Source organism: Myodes glareolus, chromosome 21 (assembly GCF_982192425.1).
Source record: "Myodes glareolus chromosome 21, mMyoGla1.1, whole genome shotgun sequence".
NCBI classification, from domain to species: Eukaryota; Metazoa; Chordata; class Mammalia; order Rodentia; family Cricetidae; genus Myodes; species Myodes glareolus.
In genome coordinates, this window is record NC_142046.1 from 7,046,614 (window position 1) to 7,063,507 (window position 16,894).

General features: G+C 46.5%; 1 protein-coding gene and 1 long non-coding RNA gene across 2 annotated transcripts in view; one reads left to right on the forward strand and one right to left on the reverse strand.

Moving 5' to 3' along the window:
- Positions 1-2,336: 2,336 nt before the first annotated feature.
- On the reverse strand, positions 2,337-4,926 carry LOC146890467 (uncharacterized). Its single transcript, XR_014998759.2, has 3 exons — positions 4,519-4,926; positions 3,560-3,734; positions 2,337-2,534 (listed from the first exon to the last, which is right to left on the reverse strand). It is a non-coding gene; the product is annotated as an uncharacterized LOC146890467 (long non-coding RNA).
- A 2,850-nt stretch (positions 4,927-7,776) lies between these two features.
- Lhx2 (LIM homeobox 2) overlaps positions 7,777-16,894 on the forward strand; it is a 28,324-nt gene continuing 19,206 nt past the window's right edge. The window contains exon 1 of the mRNA XM_048429180.3: positions 7,777-8,283. The gene's annotated coding sequence lies outside the window, so the exon portion shown is untranslated. The remainder of the gene's footprint in view (positions 8,284-16,894) is intronic.

Below are 16,894 nucleotides of genomic sequence, written 5' to 3' on the forward strand. Positions count from 1 at the left end.
GGAAGTTCATTGTTCCAGATGATCTGATGCCCTCTTCTGGCCTCTGTGAGCACCCAGAACACATGTGGTACACAAACATTTTATGTAAGTAAAACAACCATACATACCTACATAATTAATTCATTAAAAATAGTTAAGATGAAGAGTAATTGAGGAAGACGCCAACATCAACCTCAGGCCTCTTTGTACATACAACACACACACACACACACACACACACACACACACACACTCATTTAATGAAATTTGGCTTGAATTTAGGACAGAATTTCCAGTGACCTTAAAGATACTTCTGTCATCTTGTGCTATGTACTTATGTGAAGCTATGTTCTCAGCACCAACAACTATAAAATCAAAATATCAATCAACTCTGAAAAATTTTGAAAATGTTTTCATCCCACAGTATCTAATATTTGACTAAGATTGATTCTTTAAGTAAAAAAAGAGCATATTCATAAATGGAATTTTACTTTCTTCTTTAATAAATGATAACATTGCATACATAGCGAAGAACTATTTTAAAATAATGTCTTATGGTTTATTATCAGTTGACAATTGACTTATATAGCTATGTATATATCTATATACCTGGAATCCCATCAAACTTTCTCAGGTGAGGTCAGTGGGTTAGTCCAGTGGATAAAAGTGCTTGCTGCCAGGCTCAACCACCTGAGTTTGATCACCAAGACTCATATGGTGGAAGGAAAGAACTGACACCAACTTTCAAATATTTGCTTGTACATACACCCAAAATAAATAAATTAGTAAATGTGAAATTTTTTCTTTAAAATTTTCTCGAATGTAAAGGGATCAGTAAATGTCTCAGAAGCACTTCCTTAGAGAATGCCATTTACAGTAACCACCTGTCTGCCACTAACCCTGGGGGCCCAGGCAAATACATCTTTCCACTTCCACTGCCCAACCCCCAGAGAATGCTCCCAAGCCGGCCATCCTAGGTGTAGATACAACTTATATATAAGCACGGGTTTTGAGATCAGAAATATCTGATCCTGCAGCCTGACTTTGGCAGCTCCCAGTTTACAAGTTTATAAAAGTCATGCTCTCCCAGATCCTCAGCTTCCTTACCTATGAAAGGGAACAGTCGCCTACTCTGAGTAGAAAAGCTGAGCTGGCCTGGCGGTGGTGGTGTTCTCCTTTAATCCCAGCACTTGGGTGGCAGAGGCAGACAGAGCTTTGTGAATTTAAGGGCAGCCTGGTCTACTACCTAGGAGGGAAGTATCTATGGGACATCATTGCACTGGTCTTTGGAAACTTGTAGCCATTGCCCATACTAGTTGTGGTTGATCAAATATGATACCCCTGCCTCCCCCACCACCAAAGAAAGTGGAATCTGTGAATAAGAAATCATTAGATAAAGAGTCATTGCACATATAATTAAATTAAGACCTTGAGATAGGATCATCCTAGATTATACAAGCAAATCATAAGTCTGGTAACAAGCATTCTTATCAGAGATAGACACAGATGTGTAATGTGAATGTCATGTGAGGATGGAGGCAGAAATAGAAGCTATCCAGGTATAAGCTACACCTGAGACTCTAGAAGCTGAAGGGGGAATTATTTTTAAAGAACCCTCTCCAGGTTAATCTTCACGAGTTCAAGGCCAGTCTGGTCTACAGAGCAAGTTTCAAGACAGCTAGGGCTACATAGAGAAGCCCTGTCTCAAAAAATAAATAAACAAACAAACAAACAAAAGGAACCCTCTCTTGGGGCTAGGGATATTGCTCAATTGGTAGAATGATTGCCTAGCATGCACGAAGCCCTGTGTTCAATTCCCAGCATCCTATATACTGGGCATGGTAACACATGCCCGTTATCTCAGAGCTCAGGAAGTAGAGGTAGGAGGGGGTCACCTGAAGCATAGCAAATCAGAGCACTACCTGTCAAAATTACATAGGAAAACCTCTCCCTGAACACTCAGTGGAGTGAGACAGGAGGATCTCGAGTTCCAGACCAGCTTGAGATACATAGAACCAAGAGCTGGGGATGTAGCTCAGCAGTAGATATTTGAGTTCCAACTCCCTTCTTCCCCTCAGGGAGGGGGGCGGCATTTGTACACACCCCAAACAGGAAAATTTGTTCCCGTGTTTTGAGCCCCACAAAACACGGTGATAAACTATGCCATTCCCGGCTCTGTCTACTCTTTGTCATAAGCCCTCTTTGGAATGGTCTCACTGCCTCACAGCTTGCTCCCTTAGGCCCCTGTGCCTAACTGTGGCTGCCAGAGCCGTGTTACTAAAACACACGATTATGTCACGTTCTTGTCTGAAGCCTGTACTCTGTTCCAAGTGACAGAAAACCTAACCCAAACTGGCTTGAACAAAAAGGAATTTATTGGCTTGTGAAACCAAAAGGGCCAGGGGCTAGGGCTGCCTTCATCTTGGCTGGATCTAGGGCTCAAACGATGTCACTGGGGCTCTTTTTGCTTCAGTGCGCTGCCTTCTGCGGTGCTGGCTTTGGTCTCAGAATCCCCATGGTCCTGAAATGGTGACAGCAGCTCCAAAGCCTAAATCCTGTCAGATTAGAGACCCGCAGAAAGGATTAAAGACTTCTCCCGGGTCCTCAAGCCAAAGCTCTGGCTCAGCTCCCATTGGGTGGAATTACCATCCCTCCTCCAATCACTGTAGCCACTGGAATGGGATGCACTGATTGGCTTAGGTCTGGGTCACGTGTTCCCTCCCTTATCAGGAAGGACTTAACCTCTACCAAAAGCACTGAGGGAGGAAGAGAGGAAAGGAGTAGACTTAACACAAGAAGTTTCACCTTTCCTTTCAAGCATAACAATTGGAAGCAATACTTCAAATAATATCAGTAAAGTTTAAAAATAATCAACAGTGTCTCCCCGGATGTTCTCTGATGTTCTCAGTGGCCCCAGCCAAAGAGATCAAGATACAAGTCCTTGATCTCTACTAAATCACTCTGATTTGCTCAACCTCCCAAGCATATTGCTATGTTTTTGCCATCTGCCTTTGCCCACATGGCTACTTCTGACCACATTCTTTCTTCTTTCCCTTCAACCTTATCTGATTAATTCTGATTTCTTAGAATATTTACTCAACGGGAGTATTCTTTTCCACTCTGGGCCTCAAAACATCTATTATGATCCTTAACTTGTTGGATTAAACTGACTGTTAATCACTCAGTTTCCTCTGCTGGGACATACATCTTATCAGAGCATGAATTCACTTAACTTTTATTTAACAAATATATAACTCCTATTCCAAGAGCTCAACAGAATTCTGAGCCTTTACAAACATGCACTGTTTTAAGCTGGGCATGGTGGCTTATGCCTATTACCCTGTATTCAGGAGGGCGAGAAAGGATTGTGAGTGCAAGGCCAGACTGAGCTACACAGCAAGACCCTATAAAATCAAGCAAGCAAGCAAGCAATTCTTATGGTAAACAAATGCAGTCAGTTAATAAATGGGACAAAAATGAGGAAACTGGGGCACAGAGACATCATAGCTAATTTATCTGTGCATTTTCCATGTAAAGCTCAGAGCTAAGCACAAGACAGATATTTTTTGAAAAGACATACCTTAGGGCTCAATGGTCGAATGGTGTCTAGGTCTGAGGTTTGATTCCAGCTCTACTCAAATCCAAATATTTTAATGCTTTTTTATTTGGATTGCTTCCCCTAGCTGTTTCCAATCCCATGGAGGTGTCCAAATCTTCAGTTTCCCAAGGTAGCTCATCTTCTGGAGATTCTGAGTCTGAAAATAGGGTGTGGCCAAGGAACATTGAAGGATACAATGGAAGCTGACCTCTCTTTAGCTCTGCTGCTAGATCCACACACACTGAGAAAGGACCTGTTAGTCTGTGACACAAGGTGGCCACCTGCCTCTTCTACTCAGAGCTCTGTATCATCCCCAGGCTGCAGGTCCTATCACCACAGTCATGTTCCTTCCTGGACTCCTGAAGATCCTGAAATTCTGAGACTTCCTGAACACTTGCTCCATTTGCCTCTATTTGTGACGGCCACCTGCTTCCTTCTTCCTCACCCCTGGGAGGAGGGACTGCTTCGATTTTCCTTCCTTTTTCATGGTCCCTTACTATCTTCATTGCCCTCTCTCCTGCATCGCCCGGGGTGTGTCTCCCTGTTTGTACCCTTGGCATGACTGTTCCCTATCTCTCTTCTAACTCAATTTGTTCCCTTCTTGGCATGTTATGTATGGTATGCTGCCCGGTATGTCCAGGAATGGGTCTAGGATCTCTTGTTACCTTAACAGAATGAGAGAACCTTTCTGTGATGGGACAGATTCAGAGCCCCTCCACCCGTTACATCCACTCTAAGAGCTACCCACTGGCTCCCATTGCTCCTTGGAGCCCCTTTGCCCAACCCAAGGGGCAAGAACCCTCAGGGACACATGGACAGGGTGTCTGCCAGATGCCCCAAGGACCAGGTCTCTGTGGCTTCTCTTAATGAACCAACCTTCAGTGACACATTCATTATTCCTGTTTAGTCGCTCCAAGTCAAAACTGATTAGTTACACTTACCATCGCAAAGATGTAATGATTTTATTGTTTATCTTCAATTTATTTTGATTAACATCTCCGTTCTTTTCATTGCAAGTGCAATTAGGTGCAATCTAACAGCGACTACTTTAATTTTGTTGAAATTAAGATGAATAAGTGACGGCTTATGGTGCTTTGTTTAACAAATAAATCATAGTTAAGAGGAGTGTATTAGTAATAAATGAAAAAAAGACAGCTTAATTAAAATGCACGGAGCCAGCCTCTTGATGTACATCCAAAAACCAAATCTGTATTCCAAAAATTAGAAGGAGTCGGGGCTTAGAAAGACCCTTGCTGCCTCTGGACATGGCGATCAGAGGACGGCAGGCAGAACGATCCAGTTTTGAAGCTGGTGCTGTGTAAAGAAGACAGAATATTATGGTCCTCCTGAGAAGGTCCCACTTTGTCACCAGGGGAACCTGGGAAGAAACAGATGTGGGCGGGGAAGAGAGGCCTCATCACCCCTAAGAGACCAGGGGCAGTCCACATCCCGATTCTCTACTACAAACAGAGGACAGATCGCCACCCCCATCTGTGTGTACGGGGAGGGCCAGGTCGCCCAGCCTGGGGAGTCCCTCGCCAAGCCCAGACCCCAGGGCAAGTTAACTCTCCTCCCCGCTGGGCTGAGAGGGACTTCCCCATCTCTTGATTTGGAAACAAAGTGCAGAAAGTCAGCCCTGGAAAGTTTCCCCGTGTGAAGTTTAAAAGCGCTTGTGCCGAAGAGGCCGGCTTTGAAGCAGCTCTCGGGGCCCCTCGGCAGGCTCCTGCGAGTCAGAGGGCCGGCCTTGCCTCAGATCCGCCGTGCCTGCCTCCGCAGGGCTGGGAAATGGGAATTGTTTTTAAGTAGAAATATTACTTGCGGAGCTAACTCCTTCACTACCGTCTTTCTTTTGTTCTCAGCTGTCTCTTTCTTCACTCTGCTTTCTCTTTCTTTTGCTTCTTTTAGCGAAAAGGAACCAGCAGGCCTGGGTTCAAACCCTAATACAGGCCGTGCAGGACTCTGGGTCAGGGGAGCTCACCTTTCCGGACCCTAGCAGTTTATCAGAAAAGGGAAGGTAACCGTGCCCAAGAGGCAGGGATGCCCTGAAGGCTGGCAGAGGTTACTGCACGAAGTGCCTGAAGCCTACTTACCTGGCACTAAAGAAGAGCTTCCATGCTCTCTAAAGACCTTTTGCCTGCTGCTGGCTACTTATTCGTAGGCAAGTCTCCTCCGTGGCTTATTTGAGTCCTGCTTCCTTTTCAACCCTCTGCGTGGAAGCTTTATTTTGTTTTCATCCTCTCTGTATGTGTTACTAAGTGTCTGCCTTTTGCCAGGAACATTAGTAGCACACCCTGTGGGATTAGTATGTTAATCAATTCAAGGCTGGCCTACCTTCAGAGAACTTCCAGTCTCAAGCACCCTGTGAGACTCTCTCATACTGGTCATCGATGTCCTGTGTTCCAAAGTGTCTATCACTGTCTTGTGAGGGCAGGGACAATGCCCAACACATAACCTGTCACACAGTAGATGATTCCCGGCTGGCCACTAGTTATTGGATAGAGAGCTTTTTGAGGACAACTTCTGTGTACCTGAGGGGATGACAAAGAGAATTAACGCTGGCTTTGTGCTCTTGGGCAGGTCGCTTAGGTGAAGAAAGAGATGACACTTTGAGGTGGACAGTGCTTAGGACAGGGTGGTGGAGGACAAGAGATGGTAACCTCCTTAAGAGACCAAAAGCAAATGGCAATGGCATGTCTTGCTGGACCTGGCTTCTTCCAGTTCAGAAATAGGAAACTGGACTGAAGTGGTTGAACTGAAGATTAATATTATTGTAGGTAGTTCCCACCACTGAGGTTCAGATTCCTACATAAGATCCATAGGACCCACCCCCTCAGCCTGGACCACCTCTTCTGCCTCATTCTCCTCCCACATGTGGGTTTCTGGCCATGGCATTTCTGTCTATGCCTAGAACACATCCTTCACCCATTACTTTAGCATCCCCTTCTAGCTGACTGTATCCCCTGGTCTCTGCTTCAAATCTCAGCTTTGAGGACCACAACATGAGAAAGTCCTTCCCTCCAGATCAGTTACCCAGGACACTTGGTCCCATCACACTCTTTCTGCTCTCACAATATGTATTTTGTACTCCAGTTTGCTTCACCAGTCAGGAGCCAGTGCATAAAGGCAGAAACCACACCTGCCCTGTCAGCTGCCATCCCTTCCATAGAACCTGAATAAGCAAGGGCAGGATGGAAAGCATCCAGAGACTGGCACATTAAACAAACCACGAATAATCTAACTCATAACACCAAAAGAAAAGTGGTAATTGTTTCTATCTCCTGGATGAGGAAACGAGCTTGGGAAGGTGTGTCCTGCCCAAGTAAGTCATTCCGAACTCACATCGGTTTGACTCTGAAGACACACACATCTAGGAAGCACCTCTTGGTACTTAAAAGCCAATCAGAGGGCCTGGTAAGAAAGAACCAGCAGGTGACACAGCCAGGGAGGGATATCAGAGGCAGCTCTGGGGTGTACCCAACCAAATTCTGGAGCTGGGGTTAAGAAACCATAGTTACTATTCAGGAGGGGTTTTGGAGACCCCAGAAGAAAACCCTTGAGGCTCCCTGCTAAATTGGTCTCAGGGTGCCCTGGTCGCCAAGCAGCTGCCACGGTGGCTGCTGCATTTGCTAATGTATGAGGTTCAGGAGGGGATCCAGAGACCCTGGGATATCCTGCTTCCATACTCTGCTTCAAAACCCCCCCCCCTCGAAATGAACTGAACTGAGGGGTTGGGGCGACCTGTTTGGGGTCCCAGGACAAGAAAATGAGTTGGATTCTGGGGACCTCTGTTCCAAACAGAGACAGGAAAGAATCTTTCAGAGCAGAGGGAGAAAGTGGTAACGAGTTGGGGGTGGGGGTCGAAGAAATGTCAGGAAGGGAGAAAATGGTGAGAATGAGCAAGAGGCGAGGGGTAAGAGAGACAGTCCTACCTTGGGAAAGAGAGGGGCAGAGAAGAAGATCTGGGAACACAGGGAGGGTTCCAGAGAGGACAGGAGACTAGACAAGAGATCTACAGATGCTGCCGGGGATGGATGGAGACAGAGGGAGGCGGGTCGAGCCAAACGGGGAGCGGGGCCAGCAAAGCCGGTGACGGGGCGGGGGGGGGGGGGGGGGCGGGAGGCGGGGAGCGAGGAGCGAGGAGCCCAGCGGGCACAGGACGGCAGCGGGCGGGGCGCGCCCAGGCCAGGACTCTGCGGCGCGGTCGCCTCCTCCCGGCGCTCCCGCCGGCCCGGCAGGCCCCGCCAGAACCCGCAGCCTAATGACCGTGGTCTGTCCGAACCCACTCAAGGCGGCCGTCAGCTGGCAGCGCGGGGCTCGCGGGGACGGCGCGCCGCAGCCCGAGTGGCAGCTCACGGGGCTCCGCGGGCCCTGATTGATTTGTCAGCCCAGGCGAGCCAGCAGCCTCTCCGATTGCTGTGCCGCCCGGACTCCCGGGCTGGCCCCTCAGGCTGGAGCGCCCCGCCGGCCCCAGGAGGGAGCCCCTGGTCCCCCGGCTCGCTCCTCGGCGCCCCTCTCCGGTCTCCTGCGGGCATCGCCAGGCCCCGGGGCTGCCCTCCTCCCGATCTCCCCCTCTGGGCACCGTGCCAGTCCCGCCAGTGCTCACCCTGCTGCTGCCCCCCAGTCCTGCACCTACGCCCCCCGCGCCCCGGCCCTGGCCCGAGGCTGTCCGCAGAGTCTGCCACACCCGCTGCCGAGGGCTCACCAAGGTAAGAGGCGCAGGGTCCGGGAGGGCTACTTGCAAGGCGCTGGGCTGGGTCACCGCGGGCACCCTCAGGTCGGCATAGAATCTTCGGCTGCCACTAGCCGGAAACCTGCCAGGGCCTGCCAGGGGCACGAGATGAATTGTGGATTGAGATCCTGGAAAGAACTGGGTGATAGTTACCAGTCGTGGGAGTGAAGTGTCTGGCTTTCAGTATGTACGGAGCTCTAGTGTCCACGTCTTTTAAGGAATTCTCTTCCTCTCTCTCTCTACCATCTCCTGGTCTGAAGTCACCGTTTCCTGATGTCTCTAGAGGAATCAACCCGTTTCTTTTCCTTTCCCTAGGCAAGAAGTGGGTCACTATTCCTTTTCCCAAAAAGCCTATTTTCTCTCCTTCCCGGTTTAGAAATGTTTGTTCCTTCTTTTTCACCCCTCATATTAAAAAGTATTTCTCTCTGACCACTCCGTCAGCAGGACCCTCCCATGTTGAAGACTACACGCTCTTTTCTGTTACCCCTTTGCCCCCACTTAATTAGATATGCAGTTCGAGTCTTTAACTTGGGACCTGGTGTTTTTCTGGTGTGGGGGCAACGCAGAGAGACTTTTCACTCAAAGCCGGGTACCAGCCGTCCATCTCTGCCAGAAAGAAGACAGCTGCCCAGCCTCAGTCAGGTGCAGGAGCATTCGCTTCCAAGGGGCAAGAAGGAAAGACTTTATCCTCAGACAAAGAATTAAGACCAAGGGAGCCTGTTCTAGCACCTTCCAAGGGGGAAGCCTTTCAACCTTAGGACAGGGAGCTACACCTAGCTTCCCTCCTGCACCCCTTAACTTTAAAGTAGTTTAATGAACACACAGAATCATTTGTTTTTCATTGAGTGGTGAGCAATCTACAAAGAGAACTCGGAAAGGAAGGAGAGAGCCTTATCTCTGATCCCAGCAATTAGTTCCCTGGGATGAGGTGGGGGGACAACCCGGGAGCCTCAGTTCTTCAGACACAAAAGCATTTAGATCGCTTTAGACCGGTTAATCCTGAGTCTGGCTCGGGTCTCTTTTGTTTCCCAACTCCATTGTGGGTTTTGTGCAGTTTCTCTGTGTTCGAGTGATTGACTAGCCAATGGATGGTAATTATCCAAATGTCCCCTCTGTCCTTTGACTGACTTCTCTGTATTATGGGCAACTGTCATGCATTCTGTCATTCCATATCATATTACACGTATTATCATATGAAGTCCCCCCCCTCCTTTAAAGGCGGGAGCCTCGGCCCAGATGCTGCTGCTTTTAGAAAGAAGGGTCCCCGACTAATTTGTGCTGATCACAGTTTGCAATACAGAGCAGGGGACTCCGGAGATGGGAGGTTCTGCAGGTAATTTTTTTTCCAGGTTGGGGGTTGGGGTGGTCTCTGGTATTGAGGTTCTAAGAATTTGTAATGGGAACTCACTCAAAGCAGGTTTGCCAGATGTATTCTTTGGGTCACATCCCTAGAGTAATTTGAATGGATCTGTGGGTTCCCTTATGGAGAAACTTAAAAACAGTTTTCTGAACCCTGAATATGAGGAAATTCTATGCAAACGGCTCCTTGTGGGGTCACTAGATCACAGTGGCACATGCTCAGGAAACCGGCCCTGAGGATTCTGTGGCCCTTTACAGGACAGGTCCTTGGATTCTTGCCCTAGTTTGCTGCCAAGCAGATTGGGGGTGGAAGAACCAGCTGTATATATTTTAAATCGTTGCATGGTTTGAGAAGGAACCAGCTTTTCTTGCAATGCTTTTGCATAGTAAACTTAGTGCCCCTTGGTGCAATTGTGTGTGCCATCACTTAAGAGGAAGGCAGGATTTATAACAAGGAGGTTTCGCACACAGAGACTCTGGGGTCCTCTGAATCTATGAGCAGGACTAAGCCTTTCTTCTGCTAAAATGTGGGGGGGAAAGTGTTTTATTATTGCAATGGATATGAAGTGCTGCCCAGATGTACAGCCTTGCAGTTAATCACCATGTTCTTCATCAAATATATGAGCAATAAATTCTCCAGGAGCTCTCTCTCTCTCTCTCTCTCTCTCTCTCTCTCTCTCTCTCTCTCTCTCTGTGTGTGTGTGTGTGTGTGTGTGTGTGTGTGTGTGTGTGAATGGATGGATAGATGGATGCAGGAGAGAGAGAAGCTCATACTCTTTTTTAAGACCACCGAAAGAGACAGAGACAAACTGTTTTATGGGAGGCTTGATATACTTACTGCTAAAGATGCTTTGAATTTTTCAATGATCAAATATACATGATCAAGCTGTGCATGTTAGGGTGTGAGGTGTGTTGACGGTCAATGGCTATTGATCAGACTGTTAAGTATTTCTGCTCAGTTTTAGAACTATAGATAGATCCCAGATGATTTAAATAATTGGATAACTAAGAAACTAGCATTCAGTTTCTCTGGCAAAGGGAAATGGCTAGTCAATTGAATAACATCCCTACGGTTGCTTAACACTCATCTGGAAAAAAAAGAAAAGAAAAAAACCTTAGAAAATGGGAATTTTATTAGCAGACATGTTCAAGAATGAAGTAAAAATATTCCAAATCTCTTATTTGGAGTCTGCCCAGAGCAATTTACTTTAATCTGACCCAGCCTTGTTCACAGGCTCAGAGTTTATATCAGTCTGTCTGTCAATCCATCTCTCTGTTGCACACACACACACACACACACACACACAATTTTGCAACCAGTTTTGATCCACACTGATGCACCAAGGAAGAAATGGGGAGGGAACCATTTTGGGGGGTAGGATCTAAGGTCCTCCACCCTTTCTGCTTAGGAACCAAGCTAACTAACAACATGAATTTCCCCCATTAACTAATTTCTCATTAATCTATAGATTTATTTAGAAAGGTGTGGAGGAGTGGAGGATGAAGGTTTGAAGATAATCTCTAGTTGGTTTGGAAAAATATCGTCCACACCACCCAGACCCTCCCCTTTTCCCTCCTTTATTCCCTCTTCTGCCTCTTCTAGTCCCTTTCTTTTCCCTGTTTTTCTCTCATTTTGCCCCTAGAAATTAAAAGTGGGCTTGAGAGAAAGAGTTGCCTTGCATCAAACATTTAGGAAGAGGAGAAGGGAGTGAAAATTAACTTTTAAATTTTTATTGTTATATAGCAATCTTATTTATAACCATCCAATTAGCTATTTTGTAAGATAATCATATTTACAAAAATGTGCTCTCACCCAGACTGGAAAACTTCAGCAGCAGACAGGATTGATAGTTGGGATTCGTTTCATACCTTAAAAAGACAGGGTGGAGAGTTTTAGATTTTTTTTTTTTCTGTCTGCAAAATCTTCTTTTCCAGCTGTGCATCCTCACCAGAGGAGCTCAGACATCCCCTATGGATAACCCCCCTGAGATGGAACTAAAATCGTCCCCCCCCCTCTCTGTGTGTCTGTGTGTGTGTGTGTGTGTGTGTGTGTGTCTCAAAAAAAAAAATAAGTTGATCCACCCTGAAATGGATGAATCAGCCCTGATTGGGTGGACATGCCCTTTCACCTCATTGTGTCTGACCTATCACTTAATTAATCTCTCCCAGATGCAGAGCTGTTGACAATACCAACGATAAGCAGTATTTGGAACAAAGCAGGAAGCTTTTTAAAAGAATGAGCCACAATGAGGTTTGAGGCTCTTAAAACCATGTAAATCATCAATTTTGGATTTGAATGTCAGAAACAGTCCTATATTTGCTAGAAACTTCCTGTGCCTTTCTTAGCCAGTCTATGCAGATTCGTCCCTTCTCTCTCTTCTCTGCTTCTGCCTTGCTGTCTTCTGCCTATCCCTTCCTCTGGATTCATGTTTGTTTTCCTGAAAATTGTTCTTTGCTTCTTAGCCTTGTCTTGGACTCCTCAAATCCTATTTTATGCCATTAGGGCTATCAAGGTGGTCAGCTTCAGAGTTGGCTAGTACCTATGAACATTGGTGCTGGAGGAACCTTGGTGACATGCAGAAGATAGTTCATTAATTAAACAACTTGATAATTGCTGCTTGGATTACTATATAGAGAAAATGAAGCAGGTTTATAAAAGACGACAATTTGAGGAATTCATTTTTTTTCTGAAAAGATTTTATAAACAGGTCCTAGAAACTGCTGTCTTTACTCACCATCAATGGCTCAACCGGGCTTCAGTTAATGGTAATATATGATCTGGGACCCTTAGCCACGGCCTGACTGATGGGAGAGCATTGCTGGATCTGGTGCAGGTGGCACTGTTTAATAAGCATGGGAAGAGTGGATAATGTACTGCTTGCAAAGAGAAGTAAATGCAAAATAGATCGCTCTAATTATGGCTGCTCCCAGAAATGGAGATGTGTGCTGAACTGGTCAACTGATGGGGAAGTTTCAAGACCCAATTGTCCCCTGCCTTTTTTTTCTTCTTTTCTTTTCTTTCTTTTTTATTCACTTTTGAGGGTGACACAGTGGTTTGAAAGTCAGTTTGGATGAGCTCATCTAACTCCAAGCAAGCACAAATTAAAAACCCGAGTCTGCCAACCTATGAATGTCTGTCTTAACTGTCTAGGACCCCCTTTTTGAAGGGTCAGCTTTGGTGCTAGTATAGGGCTCTCTGAACATTTCTTCTGACCAGAGATCCTTGTGAGCTCATTGCGAACTAGTTTTGATATTTCATAGCAAAGTGTCAGAGATTTTGTTTTTGTTTTATTTGAATCTCTTTATGCTTGAAAAAATGAGTCTATAGGAAATCAAAGTGTGAATACTTAAGCAAACAGAATTTCCCATATACCTGCAAGGGCTCTAATGATTTCCATTCATGCAAAGATAAAAAATGGGACATTAGTTGTTTTAATTAATGGAAGAATAAAATGTTGGGGGAGGTGCCTAGGGGCTGGGCTTCAACTGAAGCATCTGTGGGAAATGACTCATTTCTCACCTAAAGAGACAATAGCAACTTCTCTGGACAGCTAATCAGACCTGGGGAAAGTTGAGCTGGGGATGGGAAAGGATCTTGCTAAGAGCTCTGGATAAGACGATAGTCATGTTAGCCATTTTCTCTTCCAAGTTCACTTTTCCAATTGGAAAAATGCCTGGATCCACACTAAAAAGAGAAAGTGTCTGGATTCATAAGGAAGGCATAGTTTGGGTTGAAGCCTCGTATGACCTGTGATGGTAAAACCATGTCGAAGCTGGAGAATCCAAAGCAGTGTGTCTCAGCTAGGAAGACAGAAAGGGTGGGTTGAACTGTTGTGCTGGGGGTAGGATGACAGTAGCAGAAGTGTCAGTTTGTGGGTACATTCTCTCAGACTTTGTTGGGGGAATCCAGGGAGAAACCAGGCCCAGAATCTTGAGGCAAAACCTCTTTCTTTTCTATGGAAATATTTACCAACCCCACCTTCAGGCTAGTGACCCATGGCTGGACACCAGAATCTATTAATGCTGCTGTATGTGAAGCTTATAAAAGATTTATAGAGAAACTTGTGTTCAAAATGGAGTTTAGGGTGCCTTGCATTCTGAGAGGGAGGAAGAGATGCTTTTGAATAAAGAAAGACTGGTGGGAAATATTTCCAGTATCAAGTGTGTGGAAGTAGAAGGGTTGCCAGCTACCTGGTGCTTTATCTACTTTCTCCCCCATTGCCACCACCCTACTTTCTCCAGCAGAGTACTCCTGATTTCTCATTTAAGCAACTTTGGTTCCTTGTGTGAGAAAATTTATAGCTCTCTCTCTCTCTCTCTCTCTCTCTCTCTCTCTCTCTCTCTCTCTCTCTGTGTGTGTGTGTGTGTGTGTGTGTGTGAAAGATTTGCAGAGCAGAGGGTAGTAAAATGTCCTTTCTAGAACTGGTTGTTATTCTGGACTAGATTAAAAAGAACTGACCACCTAGGTACAAGCTATAGTTGTAGCACATGAAATACAAGGAAAACCTCTTGTTGCAATATTCACTTTCCTTTTTATTTCAGGGCAGGATATACCTTTTTGTGGAAATTAGCTGAAGACGGGGGGAATGCAATTAGCTATTGTGTATTTTGTTGCAATTATTCTTTAAGAATAGTTTGATCTGACAGATTTATATTGTTGGCAGTGTGATTTGAAGAAGGCCCAGATAAAACTTTCCACACCCTAATCAATAATGGTAAATTGTTTTTGCTGAAGGTGAACAATGTCTGACCTAGAATTCCTATTTCTCTTACCAATTCCCTGTAATAAAATTGAACATTTTGTCACCACTTTGAGAAACACTGCCAAACACCTTAAAACACATGTCACATGCCAGCAGCCCCTCATTTTCCTCCTCCGGGAGTTTCTACATCTGGAACCATAATCATAGATAAAAACCTTGACAAAATTGCATCTGAGCACATTTCTCTCCGCAGCCTTTACTTTCTCATAACATTTAATACAATATTAATACCTGCTACTGAAAGGCGGGAGAGGGGGACAGAGCCACCAGCCTTCATGTTTCCTAATGCTTCAGGTTCAAACCTGAAATTCACACTTCGTGTTTCATTTTAAGTTCAGTGCATTTAACAGGAGAGAGAGAGAGAGAGAGAGAGAGAGAGAGAGAGAGAGAGAGAGAGAGGAGAGGAGACAAGAGAGAGCCCTGGTTAGTGCCCCAACCTTCTTAGCTGATGCCCAGGGAGGTAATTTCAGAATTGTTCGCGTTGTTTTAGGGAGAAGAGGAGGAAGAATTGGGCTCCTATCTGCTTATCATGCGCCAAGCTACTTCTCTGTTCTAATGTCACAGACATGGGGCTCCTCTTGGAAATAATGAAGGTCTCATTGACTTATATTGTCAATACTGGTGATCAGCAGATCTCTAGTGTGGTATGACCAAAGCGATGAGCTGATTTCATAGAGAAAGAGCCATGTCTGAGTAGATTTGCGGCTACAAACAACCTTGCCCATCAGCATAAAGCAGACTCCCCCCTTCCCAGAACAAGCACCTCCCCTACAAGCCTGGGAATAGAGGATATTTAGGTGGAGGGCTTTTCTACCATCCCTGTGACCCTCACCCGCCTTTTCCTGGTGCTTCCTGCTCTCCACATTCCTTTGCCTGGTGGGGGAAATCATCATTTCACTTCTCTGCTCTATAAGCAAGAAGCAGAGGTTAGAAAGAAGGGAAAGTGCAGGAAGCCTTCCCCAATGGGGTCTTCAAAAGGTTCGCAGGGCTTAGCCTGGAGACTGATTTTCAGATGTTGGTGGATTTGTTTAGTTGATGCTTTCAAAACAGGTCAGGTCTCCTCCCTCTTAAAATGTAAGCATCCAGGTTTCTGAAATAAGTAACCAGCTTCAGTATCAGTAACAGACAGACAGACAGAGAAAGAGAAATATTTTTCCTGAGCAAGACCCATTTTAGTTAGTAAGGAGTGTAATTTGCTGAGTGGTACAAGCAAGCCTGGAGAAGTTATGCTTTACACAGGGAACAGGGTCAACAGCGATGGGCCACTGGCCCTATGACTGCCGCAAACAGCTTCAAGAGAACAGTCCTTTCCGCTGTGAGGCCGGAAAGATATGTTGGCAAAGCCTCTTTCTTCCCCACAGTTGTCATTCGAGAGGTTTCTGAAGCCCTAAATCCCAGCTCCATCCTCAGAGTTTGAGCAATTCTTTGGTACTATCCAAGCCCTGAGCCCCAGGCTGGAGAGTCTGGGGCCGAGAGGGGCGGTTCCCCTGCTCGGAGCCCTTCCGGGCGGCTCCCTAGTCCGAGGTTTGCTCTATCTGCCTTTCCCTCCCGGGAGACTCCAAAGGCTGCAGAAATCTGGGCGCCCGCTTGCTCGCTTGTCAAAAAGCAAACTGTCTTCACATACTCCAAGAGTAACATCCCTGCCTAGGAAGAGGAAGGAAGAGGCAAAATAAATAAAACCAGTTAATGTTGTAGTTAACTTGCAAATCAAGTAAATCTGTTGGTGCCGTATTTGAGAAATAAACCCCGAGAGCGTCACAGCAAACACACACTTCTGAACGTCTTCATTTTGATTTAATGGTATATCAGCGTCAACTCTCGCTTCCTCTGCTGGTACACTCGGCCTGATGCCGCGGGAGGAGGGTGCCCATGTTTATCACCGAGTGAGATGACTAATTACACCTTGTCAATCACCGGCTATGAAGACATAAAACCAGCGCGCACAATGAAATAGTTGCCTGCAGCGTCAATTAGTTGGCGATTCGGAGGGTATTTGCGTGGCCCTGCTTTGGCCGTCTCTAATAACGGGACAGAGCTCCGGGAACAGCAAGCAGATCAATCACCCCGGTTCCGCTGCGGCCAGCGCCCTCCTCCCCTTCTCCCCTCCTCGGGCCTGGCCTCACTTTCTCCCAGCGCTGGACGCTTCCTCCCTCAGCGGCCCCGGCTTGGTGGCGCCGTCAGCCCCGGGAGCCCCGGGAAGTTTGCGCGCGGCCTCTCTGCAGCCGGCAGCCGGCAGCCCGGCAGCCTTTGGGGAGCGCCGGGGCTGGTGGCCCTTTTGTTGGAGAAGGCGTGGAAGGAGAGCTTTTGTTCTGAGTTAGTCACGGTGGCCGGCTGGAGGCTGCTACCTCATTATGCGCCGGGTCTGCTAGTCTGCGGGGAAGCAGATGGTGGGGAGGTAGGCAGCGGCGACAGTGGCCAGACCTGAATCCGGTTCACCTGTCACCTTCCACAAAACGGAGAGTACCT